This window comes from Mytilus trossulus, chromosome 13 (genome assembly GCF_036588685.1).
Source record: "Mytilus trossulus isolate FHL-02 chromosome 13, PNRI_Mtr1.1.1.hap1, whole genome shotgun sequence".
Classification (NCBI taxonomy): domain Eukaryota; kingdom Metazoa; phylum Mollusca; class Bivalvia; order Mytilida; family Mytilidae; genus Mytilus; species Mytilus trossulus.
Genome location: NC_086385.1, coordinates 8,252,197 through 8,255,454, shown reverse-complemented (window position 1 = coordinate 8,255,454; position 3,258 = coordinate 8,252,197).

The following is a 3,258-nucleotide window of genomic DNA, read 5'->3' as shown; positions in this document are numbered from 1 at the left end:
TTTTTCAAAATTATCGGTACCAACACTTGTAGAAGAATCAAGGATGATGACAAGATCAACTTCAGCAGAGCATCCTAAAACCAGAAATAAAATTGAATGAGCACATGTTCAGGTGATAAATGAAAATAATAGTTTATAAATTTCATTCGCCCGAAACGCTTTTCAGAATTAAATTTAGACAGGAACGCTGACGCGTTAAATTTTTTTGAGAGTCTTGGTCTATACTTTTTTTTTTTATTTTGTTTACAAATACCACACGGCGAGCAATCCTTGGCAACATGTCAATGTTATGTGTTAAAAGGCTATTTAATAAGTTGGTGTTTATTTGTGCTAGATGTTCTAGTAACACACAGTTTACCAAATTAGCATCTGTTTTTGGCATTTGTCTAATTGTGAAAGAAAATGACACAAATTAAACGAATGGCCCATTTATCCATGTCTCATTGGTTTTCGTACTACTAAGATAATATTGTGACATTACAGTTCCGTTGATAAAGCATTCATAGTACGAATGCATATGACGTACAAAAACATATGATTTGTCCGTAATTTTTAACCCTATGATACATTTTGTTTACTCGGCTGAACGTTATATTGTGAGTTTGTGTATGTTTTTTATTTGTAGAATATTTTTTATATGTAGCATATTTTTATACAAAATGTTTATCTATCATCATACTTACCAGGTTTGAAGGACCATCAATTATTAAAACTACAACAATTTGAGGAAAACGCCACAGGATACAATATACACAACATAGAAAGCATACAAAGACAAGAGAGGTCTGGTTGAGGTTTATGTACAGATTATGAATTAAAAAATACGAAGACCACACCTCTTGCAGACCCTAAAACAAGGTACCAGTAAATTATAGAAATTATTAATTTAACAAAATTTCTCTTCATCTTTATCTCTTTATGGACGTTTTTTCAAGTCATCTTCATAGAATCTGTTGAAGCATTTTAAACGATCTATTTTACTTAAAAGCTTAAAATTGTTTTTTTAAATGGTTGCAGAATACCTTGGATTTTAAAAAGTTATCATCCATATTGTTTATCTTCATTGTTTTGAAGCTTTGAAATTGTATGTATAAACAATTCTAATGCAATTAATTTGTAACAATTGTTCTGATTGGATGCCAGCAAGCGTAAAATTCTCTATCTCCTTGTCTGTAACTAAGGAAGCCGACATTTTGAATTTCGGAATGAATCGACATGTTATTTCTACAATAATAAACGAAAAACTCACTTGTTACGCCTAAAATTCTTCTTTTTATCAAATTTTATTACATTCTGAAGCGGCACAAAATTCTGAAAACGCCCGGTGTTTATGTTTGACGCCGGAAGCATACCTATGACGTCACCTAGTGTAGGGACCAACGAAGATAACATCTTTTCGCGGAATTTTCTTTAATGAAGGTTTTATACTGAAATGATGATTGAAATTTATTTATAAACTTGTTTTGCATTAGAATAGAGATAACTGTATTGTATTTGAAGCTTTTCGGACGTCCATCGGTAGTTTTACTGTCGCAAATACCCGTTTACCTGTCTCCGCTCCGCGTCGCCAGGTAAACTAAATTTGCGACAGTAAAACTACCGATGGACGTCCTTAAAGCTTCAAATACAATACAGTTATCTCTTAATTCGCCGTTTCGGAATCTAATGCATTCTGGGTAATGTTTCCAACAGAGTACAGCAAACTATTGTGATTGGCTTTAAAATTTATAAACAATAGATAGTAAACCAATGACGTAGCGTCATTTTCATTTTGAGATTACCCACTTTCCTCTAGATTCTGTAAAAAGAGAAATTATATTTCGGACGTATCGTATCCTAATCATTTGAAATAATAATAGTAACATTATTTACTGGTACCTTGCGTGTTACATACATATACATTTATATACATATAAAATTATATATTATATAAATATGAATTAATGTTTTGTCTATTAATATGAATATATTAATGTTTTATTGATGTTTATTGTACATTTAAATACGTATGAAAGCGTTCACAAAGAAGACATGTAAAGCAACAATATAAAAACTGAACCAACACATTAAGTGGAGAGCTTACATCAACTAGTTAGCGGTTAAGATGGTACACAACACTTCTACTAAAATTAATTTGGCTTATTTAATTTTCATAAAATTTGACGAAGTATTTACTTTGATCCTTTGACAAAAATGTAACATTTAAAAAAAAATTGAACAAACTGTTTTATCAGGAAAAAATACACTGGTTATATAGCAGTTTGAAAAAACACTTATTTTGATCATTGCGAAGCATAATATTCCCTAAAACACAACACAATTAAAACGTTTAGCTGATTTTTAAGAGTTACCTCCCTGTAGTGTTAGGTACCACCTTAAAAAACAATAAAAGCGGATTGCTGAAGGTTTGAAATTATCAACATTATTACATGTAATCGTGAATTAATAAAATAAGCATTCCCCTCAAATATATAAACGTTAAAGTTAACATATAATATATTTCTTTCCAAAAGGTTTATTTTAATTCTAAACTCTTCAATGAAAAAAACTTTTGTTTTATTTTATTTGATAGGTTTGGTTTGTGGTATGAAAATATCTTATTGGGTGGATTGTTGGCTGGTTTTATTTGTTAAGGTTTTCTACGATAATTGTAAAAAAACAAAAGACACCAAAAACAACAATTGATCGCATTGTTTCATTATCAAGGTTAAAATTTAAGAACAAAATGACTTTTTTGAATATTGTTCTTTTATCTTAATATCAAACTTTGATAAATACAAAAAAAAACACACTATCCCATGATACTTAGTCAGTGTTATCTATTAGTGATGTAAACTCAGCATGGATCTTCACCGTTATGCATATTGGGTTTTATCGCCAGGTCCTAGCAAAAACTTTCACTGGACCTATATAACTATCAATAACATTCACAATGAACGTCTTACTCTGTTGATGGGAAGAATTTGTTTTCTTTCGATTGATTTTGTTCTCTGTCAATGGCTGTAAGTTTAACAAACGAATGAAAATGGACTCTCAATTTGTCTCATGTCATTTTTGGTGATTTTTTTTACCATCTTTTTAATTTATCACAAATCTTTAGAATTATTAACAACGAAAGACGTAGTAAATACTCATATAATTGCAAATTTACGGAGAAATTTAATTACCAAATTCATTCTTGCTAATACGTTTTACCCAAGAAACATACCGGTGAAATCATCGCTTCATTTATTGTACATGAATATTAATTTTACATAT